Here is a 12,283-nt window from a genome sequence, read left to right as displayed (position 1 = left end):
CACACCGGTTTAAGCACAGGTAGTATGAAGAACAAGGATCCCATTTTGAGCCCCCAACTCCCCACCTGCAAGAGGGTCACTTTGCAAGTGGTGAAGCAGGTCTGCAGGTATCTTTCTCTCTCTCTCTCTGTCTTCCCCTCCTCTCTCAATTTATCTCTGTCCTATCCAACAACAACAATAGAAAAAAAAAATGGCCACCGGAATAGTGGATTCATAGTGCAGGCACAGAGCCCCAACAATAACCCTGGTGGGGAAAAAAAAAATTGCTTCTAGTCATTGATGGTATGTGGAAATGTCAGATAGCCCTACTCACATGAGCAAACTGATCATCTGGAAAAATGACTTAAATTAATCAAAAGGTCAAAGGCTTTCCACAAGGAATTTAAATAATAAATCTTCCAGACAGGAAGTGGTGGCATATGTGAATTGAAATGTAGTATGGTTTTCTAGAACCACCCCCAGGGTCTCTAAACCCTCATCCTTGCCTGGTATGCTATTAATCTGTGATATGACCATCTGTTATTTTTCTTTCTCAGGGTCAGTTTCTTAGGAGTTGAGTTGGAATGCCTTTTCCTTCAATGAACTCTTTTACTCAGTACCTTTTATTGAGCACTTACTATGTATCGGGAACCATTCTAGGAGCTGCAAGTAGGACAACAAGCACTACTATGGAGGTGCTCCTAGCTTTTACATAGAGAGGAGGGGGACAGAAAAGTAAACAGCTGGTGACCACACAGAGTGGGACGTACTTGAGAGCTCAGGGCCATGTACCCTACAAGAAATCTTCTATGCCAACTTTAAGGGTCAGGGCAGTTTTCCTGTAAGAGGAACATTCCAGTTCAGACCCAAAGATTAAGTGGGATTTAAGGTAGTAGAGGCAGGGGCAAGAAGTTTATGAGAGGAGGCATGGACTTGTAGAATTATGAGTATAGTACATTTGAAGAAAAGAGTGGAAATGGAGTGGGGTTGGGTGTTGGAACGTGAGGGGAGAGAAGGGGTGGGGGTGTGGAGAGGCAGGCATGGCATACAGGACAGGGGCAGCTATGTTACTGATTCTGGTTTTATCTTTAATTTGTTCAAAAGTATGCCAAGGGTTGTTGGGCTAGTGTCATGAGAGGGAGAGATGACCCAGGAACTAAGCTCATGGCAGCAAAGCAATACAAATCTTTATTCATTTGAACACCCCAGAGTTGGGCGCTAGCACACCTGGTTAAGCCACATGGTGCAAACTGCAATGGCCAGCTTCAGCCTCTTCATCTGCACACACGCCCCCCCCCCCCCAGGTCGGGACATGGAAGAGACAAAACAGAAATGGAAGTGGCTTGACAATACCATACATGGTTAGGAAAGGGGTGGAGAAAGGCAAAGGGGGCCGGGAATGGTTTGGACCTCTCCAGCAACTGTTGCTAAGGGTTCAATTGGCAGGATTAGCAATACCCTGATGGGAATTAGAAAGGAGACCTGTAGTCATTTGTAAGACAAAGCAGAAGATTGATATGTAGATAATAAAGGGACAGGCCATAGTATCAGGGAATGTAGGGTGGAGCAGGCTTAATGTCTTTTAAGGAATGCCAGGCTCTGGTGGGAAGATGCAGGATGTTTTTGTGAGGAAAATGGCCACCAACCTTTTGAGGTTCATGTTCTCCCCTTTTGCTCAACCCCTCCATAGAGAGAGAGACTTACCAGGAGGGACTCACCTCTGCCAGGCTCCACCACATCCCCACAACCTCCCTACAAAGGGTGTTTTAGGCTGCCTTTGAATTTTGAAAGATCACTCTAGGGCAAGACAACTCCCCTGGATGGTATGTCTGCTTTTTCATGAGCATGCCCCAGGTTTCAGCCCAGCCCTCAGTGTACCAGAGGAAGCTGAGTGATGTTGAGGAGGGTGCAAGGCTAACTGGGTCTTTTCCCAGATTCCTCTCCTGTGGGTGTGTTCCTTGTGTTGCCTCTTAAAAGAATTATGTTAGCAATTGTGATCACTGTGCAGTTCCCAAACTTTTTTCTTTTTCTTTCTTTTTCTTTTCTTTCTGCCTTTCTTTCTTTCTTTCTTTCTTTCTTTCTTTCTTTCTTTCTTTTTGTGGTTGTAAAATATACCAATTTATTTCTAGATGTTATGGACACAGTCTCTTGCAAACTGGATAAAAATGGTTTTTTAATGAGCTTGGAAAAAATAGTCATAAGAAATATTTTACTTTGGACGATTGCTTAATTTAAGATATCAGGAATACGTTTGGTTAGGAAAGAATAAACCAAAGAAAAATACAAGTATATTAGCAGTGTATTTAAATGTTAACTGCAATCAGGGTGAATAATAAACTTATTTGAAAGAGTTCATTGTGCTCATCAGAGCAAATCACAGAAGTGAAGAACATTCCAGAAATGTGTGCTTGCCGTGGGGAAGGGGAGACTGAGGTAGAGTTTCAGAGCAGCTCAGCTGAATTCAGACCCACTGCTGTTTTCCAGTTCTGCAGACATTTTGATGAACATTGATGTCTGGAGCTCCAACTCAGAACCCCCCAAGTCAGTGTATTGGGGGTGTGGTCCTGCTATCAGTGATTAAGCTCTGCCCTGGAAGCAGCCATATGGAAGATGATTGAGCTTCAGCAGCTTCTGGAGTGAGCATGCTTCATCTGGAGTCAAGCCCAGATATATATATATATATATTTTTTCACAAGAAGTCAGAGTTCTACAAGGAGTTTTGGTGTTGTGGGAGGTTAGTTGGCTTCTAATTGGCTCTCCTAGCAGCTGAAACATCCTCTACCTACAGCCAAAGTGACAGTCCGAAAGGCAAGGGATCTGCTCCAACATATGAAAGCATCAAAGGCATCAAAGGCATCACTTTTAACACAGTTCCTACAACCTAGTACCCTACAGCCCAGCAGGGCTGGAGCCAGGCCTCGCTAATCTGACAGCAAATAGCTTCTGCAGAATCAGGACTTCCTCCACCGCCCACCCCCCACCCCCAGATCAGCAGTAGCTACACTCAGAGCAGAAGAACTGGTGTGGGCAAGAGACTCATCAGCTCTGGCTTATAGAGATGCGGGGGAATGAACCTGGCACTTTGGAGCCTCAGGCATGAGAGTCTCTGCATAACCATTATTGTATCTACTCTCACTCCCCAAACTTCTTCTATTAAGTTATGAGGTAGTTATTATACAGAAGTGAAATTTAGCTTGGAGATAGGACCCAGGGACCTGGGAAATTCCCTAAAAGATAAAGACAAAAAGGCCTCTCCGTGTGAGTGTCTCCTCTTATACCCTGTACACATCATACCTGGGTCAGCTTCCTGTGGGCCTGCTGGAAGCACCAGGAGTGGTTCTAAAACTCCTCCCACAGTGTTCATCTTTTGTGCTCAAATCCACAAGTCCCTGCTTCCTAGGTGTGCCATATCCTTGTGCCCCAATACCTATGTTCCATGTGTGCAACCTCAGTGCAGCAAAGTGTATGTGCATCCCAGTTTCTCCCTAAGCATTCTCTGACCTCAACAGTGTCTTCCCCTCTCTCCCTCTGGCTCTCTGTCTCTGTCTGTCTGTCTGAAGAAAGTAGGCTGGGAGTGATATCCCTGTGAGACTGAAAAGAAGGAAGGAGTAAAGAAGGAAAGGAGAAAGAGAAGGAGGGAGAGAAGGACCACTTTGACTCATGGAGGAGCTTAAACCAGTAGTGGAGTGGGGACACTTCTAAAGCAGCTCTGGGGGCAGGCTGCATGCACCTGAGAGGGGACAGGCTGTGTGTGCACTGGACAGCAGGCCCTGGAGCAGTGTGGGAGGTGGAATAGGCAGGGCTCCATCTCTGGAGACTTGATGACAACCAGAACAAGAGAAAACAAGAGAGGGGAGAGGCAGCAGGATCCAGCAAGGGGCAGGTGGCAGCACCTGGTAAAAAGCAAACCCTCAGTCTCTGATGTTAGGTCTGCTCTCTGCACTCATAGCTCTGCCCCAGAGCTCTGGGTTCACCCACCTGGTTGCCTCCTGGCTGTTCCTTCTAGGCCAAGTCTGAGCCCCGCCAGCATGTTCAGTCAGAGTGACTCGTTTCTGTCTTTAAGGACCCTGATTTCTCCAGTCCTGCTTTCAGACACAGGCTGGGAGCAGCATTGAAATCAACTTGCCTCTCTGACCTGATGGTTTGCTGAGAGGGCGACTGTGAGGGGCAGGGGGGAGGGAGCAATTATCGGCCTTCAAGATCCTGCCTGCTGCTGTTGGCAGGAATGTTTCTTTCCCGGGTGTCAATACAAGCCCAGGGTCATTTTTCAGCGTTTGCCAATGGCTGTAATTGCATCAGCCTGAGTGGCTCTCTAGAGATTCCCCACCGCTCTCCATTCTCTCCTCCCTGACACAGCTCTATAGACACGCCCCAGGCCATGGATCATGTTTTTCACATAACCCGTTAATTACTAAATAAAACAACCCAGCTTTCAACCTGATTAGCCTAGATTAATGGCCAGCAGCGGGTTTCACGCGCCTGCACAATTTATCACTGAAAAGAACTGTGTCTTTAATGATTTAGCTACCTGGTGGAGCAGGGCCTGCTCAGGGCTGTAGGCCTCCTGGAGGAGTTAATTGCTGTTCTGCGTTTCTGACCTGGAAAGGCCCAGGTGACAGTTCCCATTAGCCAGGCTTGGCCTGCTTGATGACAAAGGGTGGTAGGGACCTCCCCTTCCACTTTGTTCAGCTGGATTGAGGTGAAGTGGCCTAGCCCTGCCATGCCAGCTGCCAGCTGGAACAGGTTGAGTCAACTGTGAATTGGTGTGCTTTTCCTGCCTTCCTCCACTCCCCTTTCCTCGTTTCATCTTTCTCTCCTTCTTTTCTTTACTCCTTTTTTTTTTAAATTTTCTTTCTTTTTTTTTTTTTTTTCATTGTATTGGGTGGGGGTTAATGGTTTCAATAGCACAGTTTCTGTACATGGGCACAGTTTCATAGCTCCACATGATAGGTGTCTGCAAAATACACCAGTGCCCCCCTCCAGCCCCCCTCTTCCATTCCTTTCCCAGAGATCCTTGCTTTGGTGCAGTACACTACCCCCAGTTGGAGTTTCATCCTTTGTTCTTCCTGACTCATGCTACCCAACACTTTTTTCTTCAGGTTCCATGCAAGATGAGGCAGAGATTGGGATTTTAGAGTTTCTAGCTTAACATCAAGGTCTTTGATAGTTGGCCTTGGTTGACTGACATTGATCATATTGCTCTGCTGATTTTGCCCTCCTTTTTCCTATGAATTTACTTTCTTCTCTTACTGTTACATGTCTTACTAGTTCTTTTCTATTGATACCACAGCTCACCCAAATTAGAGTTGAAGTTGCTTTGCTTCTTTTCATATAGGACTCTTTTCAGTACTACTTTCTTTATATATATATATATATATATATATATATATATATTTTTTTTTTTATTCCCTTTTGTTGCCCTTTGTTGTTTTATTGTTGTAGTTATTATTGTTGTTGTCGTCATTGTTGGATAGGACAGAGAGAAATGGAGAGAGGAGGGGAAGACAGAGAGGAGAGAAAGATAGACACCTGCAGACCTGCTTCACTGCCTGTGAAGCGACTCCCCTGCAGGTGGGGAGCCGGGGTTCGAACCGGGATCCTTATGCCAGTCCTTGTGCTTTGCACCACCTGCGCTTAACCCGCTGTGCTACAGCCCGACTCCCTTCAATACTACTTTCAAGACAGGATTGTTGGTAGTGAATTTCTTCAGTTTTGGTACCTTTGGGAAGATTTTGGTTTCTCCTTTATACTTGAAGGAGGATAGTATGGCAGGATAGAATATTCCTAGCTTGATTTTTCAATCTTTTAATATTGTGTATGTTTCATTACATTCTCTTGCCTCTAGGGTTGGTGATTTCAGATATCTTTCCTTTCATAGGTAGTCAGTATATGACAAGATTTCTCAGTTTTCATTTACCTGGAAATGTATTTTTTTCTCCTACTTGAATGGTATTGATTATCTACAATTCATATTTGTTATCTCTCTCTTATCTCCTAGAGCACTTCTTTTAATTTCCTTAAAACATACTTCTTTTAAAATATTTTCTTACCGTATATCTCACATTATGAAGTTTTAGGGAGTTAAATGCTGCTTTTACTTGTTTTGATTCTAGCTTATAATGACCATTTTTAAATGTATTTTAAAATTTGGGATTTGTGAGGTCATCTTCATAAAAAGCTGCCTTTGACCTGTGATCTGTGTTACTAATGCACCCTTACAGTCATTACTTGACTTTTGGTGATTTTTTTTACTGTTAGATCAGCTCAGCTTTGAATCTAAAAGTGTGAAGCTTATAGATTGTATATTATGTTTCCTTATTTCTTCTTCTACTCATTGTCTCTTCCTTTCGGTCTCTCTGTCTCTCCCTCCCCCTTTCTCTGTCTCTCTTTTTCTTTTTATTGTCATCACTGGAACTTCACCACTCCATTGTGACTTCTTTTTTCCATATAGAAAAACAGAGATATAAACAACAAGGACAACAAAAGGGAAAAAATAGCCTCCATTAGCAGTTAATTCATGGTGCAGGCACTGAGCCCCAGCAATAACCCTGGAGGCAAAAAAAAAAAGAAAAAAATTTTAAAAAGAAAGAAAGAGATAGAGAAAGAAAAATACACAATGCCAAAGCTTCCTTAAGTATGTGGGGAACCTGGATCATATACATGACAAAGTCAGTGCACTATTCAAGTCAGCTGTCTTGCTTGCTGCCCCTTTTCTAGCTTCCATTTAAAAAAAAAAAAAACGGTTTTCAGACTTCCTAATTGCTTGCCAGAAAAACTAACACAGAGTTCTTTCTATAATGAATCACTCTCCCCCATCATTTCTAATTTGAAAGGATAGATTGTGTGAATATTGAAATCTTTAAAAAGAAAGTATCTACTAGGCAACATACTGCTACCTGTAGCAGAAAAGGGCAACACATTTGGGAGAATTTTCCTTTTTTTTTTTTTTTTTTTTTTTTGGTAAGAGAAAATTTTCATGTTTTTATGAGGAAGAGACAGGGTAGACCAGAGCACCTCTGTACCATTTATGATATTCTGTTTGTTTCTGTATTTCTTGTTTTTATGCAGTGCTAAGTATTATACTCAGGATGTTGAGACATATGTTCTACCATTGACCCACCTCTCTGTATATTATTTTTTAAGCATCGTCCTGGGAAATAACTCATGGGATCACTATAGTTTTTTAAAAACTATTTATTTATTTAGTCCCTTTTGTTGTCCTTGTTGTTTTATTGTTGATGTTATTGCTGCTGTTGTTGTTGGATAGGACAGAGAGAAATGGAGAGAGGAGGGGAAGACAGAGGGGGAGAGAAAGATAGATACCTGCAGACCTGCTTCACCGCCTGTGAAGCGACTCCCCTGCAGGTGGGGAGCTGGGGGCTCAAACTGGGGTCCTTAAACCTGGTTCTAGCACTTTGCACCACCTGCACTTAACCCGCTGTGCTACAGCCCGACTCCCGGGATCTTCATAGTTGATCACACCTTCCACTTACAATTCCACATATAAACTGTCACACCTTGTCATAATCAGAAAGCAACAGAACAAATGAAGGTTTTATCTTGGATGAAAGCAATACTAATGCTAATAAAGCTTAAATTTAATCATCAAATAAAATGTATAGATGTTCTATATTTCTCCTTATCCCTATGGCCAATGTCAGCTTCCATTTGGGGTACAGATCTCCATGCTAGAAAGACTTTGTTGTGACAAGCTGAAGGAAGATACTGCTGCCATCTCGCAGGATAAGGTTAGGAATTCTGATACACATCTTTCAATTCACAGGATAGCCCTCTACAAGAAACGATTTTTTTCCCCACACTGCTAAAAGTGCTCAGGTCAAGAAACACTGAATTAAAGCACATTTTTCTGAGTGACAGTTCCCAGGTTCTAGCTTCATTCCCTGCACTACTCTTCCCAGTTCTGACTTCTAGCCATGGGCACTGTACTCTCCTCTCCAGTAATCATCCACATCCTGTTCCTTTCTTTCCTTTCCAGGATGGAGAGCAACTCTTGGGTTGACTGTGTGAACTGTTTTCTAGCTATAAGCCTTCTGATGTCTTCTCTCTACATTGGTGCTAGAAGCTTCACTGGGTTCAGGGGATAGACATTTCTAATTCTTAGTTTCATTCAGAGTATATCATTATTTCTAAACCATGACGAGGTTTGCAGGTGTTTGCATTTCCTGAAAAAGCAAATGTGGGGAGACTACAGTGCAGTAGGTTTCAAGAGTAAAGACAGCTGGATGGGATGTGAGGAGGCGAGTGCAAGAATGAATCAACATTAGAGGGTGTGTACTGGGGGTGGGAAAATGATAAAAGTCCCATAGTTGGGCTGGAGAAACCTCAGCTGCATATCTGAGCCCCAGCTTCACTTGAAAGAATTGTTTAATAGTTATCTTTGTTTATACTGTCTTGTGGCTCCCCACCTCCCTAAGGAGATGCTTTCAAGAAACGCAGATGAGAAGTGGAGTAAAAGCTCCAACTACCCATTAAAGAAAGATTTGAAAAGTTCATTAAAAATTAGAGGGGACTGAACCTATGGTCTTCTCAGTGTTCCCATTTTGTAAATAAAAACTTAAAAAAATTTAGAGGAGAAGGGTTAGGGCAGAATGATTATGCAAAAAACTTTCATGTCTGAGGTTCTGAGCTTCCAGGTTCAATCCACAGTAGCACCATAAACCAGAGCAGTTCTCTGCAGAGACAGAGAGAGAAAAAGAGAGAGAGAGAGTAACTTTCCTGTTTCTGTTCAATCACTACACAAATTCAGCTCCATCAGGGGTTAGGAAGAGAAGCCTAAGGTGTGACCAGGACTCTGCTAGTGACCTAGGCTCAACTCCCTTGCTATTGCCTGATTCTTGGTTTCACCTGTGGTCCAAGACCACCATGCATCTACGTGACTTTCAACTCCTCAGAGTGCCCATATTGGAAGTTCCTTAGATTTCATTTATTCTACCTTTGCCATACATTTTATCTACTTACTTATCTTATTATTTTTTTTTGAGAGAATAGAATAGAATAGAATAGAACAGAACAGAACAGAACAGAACAGAACAGAACAGAACAGAATAGAATAGAATAGAATAGAATAAGAAGGGGAAGGGGGAAAGGGAAGAGGAAGGGGTAGGAGTAGGGGAAGAGGGAGGAGAAGGAGGAGTTAGGAGAGAGAGAGAGAGAGAGGGAAAGACAAAACAACACCAACCCTCCCCACCACATTGGTGGTGGTGGTGACCAGACTCAAATCTGGGTGGAACGTGGTGGAGCGTGGTGGAGCGTGGTAGAACAGGTAACTACTGAGATAAGCTCCCTTGCTGTCCTCACACCACAATTTAAAGACTTAGAAATCACAGGAGGGAGTCAAGGAGGTAGTACAGCAGGTTAAGTGCAGGTGGCGCAAAATGCAGGGACCCCAGTTTGAGCCCCTGGCTCCCCACTGGCAGGGGAGTTGCTTCACAAGCTGTCTGCAGGTGTCTATCTTTCTCTTCCCTTCTCTGTCTTCCCCTCCTCTCTCCATTTCTCTCTGTCCTATCCAACAATGACAACATCAATAATAACTGCAACAATAAAACAACAAGGGCAACAAAAGGGAATAAATAAATAAATATAATAAAATAAATAAAAAAAGAAATCACAGGAATGGCAATTCCTTCATCCACATTGGAAGAAAGTGCTTCCTTCTGAGGTCCGGACTCCTGGTGGGTCGGGCCTGAGAGCAGGCACTGTTTTTGAGCTCACAGGCTCAACCAGCAAAGTGACTTGGGTTGCACATGGGCACAGAGCAGCTCAGTTTGTGCTCAGAGGAACTTCCGTCCCAAAGTGGAATCTGATCCTCAGTGCCAGGGAGTAGGAAGCCTTTTAAAGCCAGGATCAATGTCTTTTTTCTACAAGGAATGAGGAGGAAAAAATCCATGTAGAACTCTCTCACTCTGTTAATGGAAAGAAGACAGGACTGTCTGGTGGGAGGGCACCAGGGAGGGCGGGAAGAGGCACTTCTCCATTGAACTTTTTCTGCTTATGTAATAGATCTTCATTATCTGCACTGTCTGGTGGCTCCCCACCTCCCTGAGGAGACGCTTAATGGCATGAACTGTTTAATAAGCAGTGATGGGTGCCCCTGAAGAGCCTGTGGAAGCAGTAAGGCAGTGCCTTCTGTCTCCTGGTTTCTGTGTTTCCTTTCTCAGCTGGTCTTAGAGATACTGGATAGAGTCAGAGGGAAAAGACAGCCAGCTCCCTGCACAGCCCCCAGCATTTGTTCTGATGAAGACTGACGCCAGGACAATGCTGAGAATCACTCACCTCACCACAAGAATCAAGTCTCCATTTTGTACTCTTAGAGACTGTGTGTGTGTGTTTCCTAATGGTCTATCTTCTAGAAGTCACATTTATTACTGTGTGCCAGGTAATGTCCTAAGTGTTTTGCAAATATTAACCTACTGAATCTATAGGAGAGTGGTAGAGTTATTTATAAGCTGTTTTTTGAATTAAAAAATTATTTATTTATTGCATAGAGACAGAGAGAAATCAAGAGGGGGGCTGAGGAGATAGAGAGGGAGAAAGAGACAGAGAGACACCTGCAGCACTGTTTCACCACTCATGAAGCTTTCTCCCTGCAGATGAGGACCGAGGGCTTGAACATGGGTCCTTTTGCATTGAACTATGTGCGCTCAACCAGGTGCACCACCACACATTGCCATTCTAAGCTATTTTGAAGGATAAAGATAACGTGAGGTATGGAATTAAAGTCTATCAGCCACAGAAGACATGGCATCAATGTGTACTTCTGTCTCTGCCTCATTTGTTCTCTGCTTACTGTTCAGAGCTCGTCACATGCTCCCTTTCTCCTAGCAGTCCTCCCAGGTAGCTCCTCTCTTGCAGCTCGACCTTCTGTACCTCTCTTGGCCCTGTAGAGAAGGAGAGAGAGAGAGAGACACTTGCAGCACTGCTTCACCACTCATGAAGCTTCCACCTGCAGGAGGGGACTGGGCATTGCAACATTTGTGCTCAACCCAGTGCACACCATCTGGCCCCCCCCCCAAAGACATTACTCTCTTAAGAAAATCATTTGAAGCACAGGGGAGATAGCTTAATGGTTATGCAAAGGGATTCTCATGCCTGAGGCTTCAAAGCACCAGGTTCAATACCCTCCCCATCACCATAATCCAGAACTTATCAGTGCTCTAGTGAATAAAATAAGAAAACCACTTGAAAAATTTTCAAGAGTTTTATGCACAGAGATATTACTTCAGGCTCATCTGCAAGATTACAATACATTGAAAAAATTTTAATGTTCAATGATAGATCAGTTAACCAAATATCAAGAAAACATTAAAATTTCCATTTCAGGAACCTTTTAGTGAGGGAATATGCTTAAAGTAAGTGTGAAGAAACAGATGCTCCAGGCTAAACATCACACATCTCAACAATCATCAGTAGGAAGTGAATGGTGGTAAGAATATGTTTAGCTGTATCTTTGTTTTGTTATTTTGTTGATTGCCTTACAGAACATATTATCAGTATGTATGTATATATATATATATATATGTGTGTGTGTGTATATATATATATATATATCTTTAGCTTATCATAGTACGCCTTCAAGACAGTGTTCTACTTCATGTGCAATGAATTAGTTACCTCTGTTTTTCTTCTCCTTGCATTTGTGCTGCTGTTGGTTTAGATTATACCTCTACACATACAGTAGGTCCAACAAAATTGTTATTTCTGTTTGAAAAAAGTTAGTTGCTTTTAAGGAGATTTTAAACAGTTGGAAGAAGCCTTTATAGTTCCTAAAGTAGTTCTTATTTTTTAATCCCTTTGTGCTGATTGAAATTTCTACATTGTTTGTGTTCTACAATTTGTAGAAATCCTACAGATGTCTACATTCCTCTGTGTGGCATGTGTACTTTAAGATTCCCACAGTGCTTTAAGCTAAGAAAGTTGTTTCTTCACTTTAACTTGAAGATGATTCTTGCCACATAAACATTTTTAATTTTTTTTCACTATCTTTATCTTATTTATTGGATAGAGACAGCTAGAAATCTAGAGGGAAGGGGGTGATAGAGAGGGAGAGACAGAGAGACACCTGCAGCCCTGCTTCACCACTCGCAAAGCTTTCCTCTTGCAGGTGGGGACCGGGGGCTTGAACCTGGGTCCTTGCGCATTATCACATGTACGCCAGGTGTGCCACCATCCAGTCCCCACATAAGCATTTTAAGTTAATTTTTTCCCTCAAGTTTTTGCCTTTTTCTCTCTGCTTCTATTTTTCAGTACAGTGATACCTCAGTATTCATTGTTAATTGGTTCCAGC

This window comes from Erinaceus europaeus, chromosome 9 (genome assembly GCF_950295315.1).
Source record: "Erinaceus europaeus chromosome 9, mEriEur2.1, whole genome shotgun sequence".
Classification (NCBI taxonomy): domain Eukaryota; kingdom Metazoa; phylum Chordata; class Mammalia; order Eulipotyphla; family Erinaceidae; genus Erinaceus; species Erinaceus europaeus.
This window is presented reverse-complemented; position numbering follows the sequence as displayed.